We start from the raw sequence: 1,422 nt of genomic DNA, 5'->3' as shown, positions 1-1,422 counted from the left end.
ACCTTACAAAACCATTGTTTGTACTCGTTAAATTTAACATAATCTCAATCAGAATTGAAATAATTTTCAATAATGTAATGTAGAAATCGTCAATAATATGGACATAATTCCATTTAATAAGAAGAAATCTTCCATATATTGTCTGTAAGTCTTTATATTAAATTGATATAGTCAAAGAATATTCGGAAATAAACAATTTATAAAATAGTTTGTGTTCGTTCATAATTTGTGTAAATTCTCTTATTTAACTTAGAATTACTGAACATTTTATTAAAATTCATTAAATGATATAGTAATTATCAGAAATTTGAAGGAATTCCTAAAATTAGAGTGAAATCTTTTATAAATTGGTTGAAATTCTTTATTTTAATATGAACATTTCAAGAATTGAAGGTTACAATTATATACATTTCGTTGAATTCGTTTAAAATTCAATTAAAATCCCTTAATTTATCTTCGAATCTTTCTAATTTTCTTTAAATTTTAGGAAATATTATGATAAATCGTCGAAAAGTCTGCTAGAATTCCCAAAATTAGTGTGAAATCTTTCACAAAATAATTGAAATATTTAAATTAACTTGAAATCGAGAAAGTATTGTAGGAAAATTATATGAATATGGTTTAAGAAAGTCAAAATTAGTTTAGTATTCTATAATTATCAAAACATCCTTCATAATTTGATTGAAATTATTTAGTCCTTATATTGCTCAAATAATTGGTTAGATTTCCATATATAAAAAGTGGAATCATTGAAAATATGTTGAAAAACTTTATATTAAATTTAAATCTGTATTAATTCTTGGTCAAAATTTTTTAAATTCGTTGAATCCTTTCAAAATCTGGATAATGCTCTTTATATTTAACAAAATATAAATCAGAAATAACTTAAATTTTTTTAATGAAATGAAGAAATCGTCAATAATTTGGACAATATTTCATTTAATAATAAGAAGTCTTTCATATATTTTCTGTAATTCCTTATATTAACGTAAAATCGTCAAAGAATATTCAGAAAAACATTTCATATAATTGTTTGAGTTCGTTGATAATTTTTGTAAATTCTATTAACTAACTTAGAATTACTGAACATTTTATTAAAATTCATTAAATGTTATAATAATTATCAGAAATTTGAAAGAAATTCTAAAATTTGAGTGAAATCTTTTAAAAATTTGTTAAAATTCTTTATTTTAACGTGAATTTTCAAAGAATTTGAGGGTAAAATTATATAAATTTCGATGAATTCGTTTGAAATTCATTTAAAATTTCATAAATTAACTTCAAATCATTCTAAGTTTCTTTAAATTTAAGGAATTATTATGTAAATCATCGAAAAGTCTGCAAGAATTCCCTAAATTAGTGTGAAATCTTTCACAAAATAATTGTTATATTTAAATTAACTTGAAATCCAGAAAATATTGT

Source organism: Cryptotermes secundus, unplaced genomic scaffold (assembly GCF_002891405.2).
Source record: "Cryptotermes secundus unplaced genomic scaffold, Csec_1.0 scaffold1077, whole genome shotgun sequence".
Taxonomy (NCBI): domain Eukaryota; kingdom Metazoa; phylum Arthropoda; class Insecta; order Blattodea; family Kalotermitidae; genus Cryptotermes; species Cryptotermes secundus.
The sequence above is the reverse complement of the archived record's forward strand: the minus strand, read 5'-3'. Positions refer to the sequence as shown.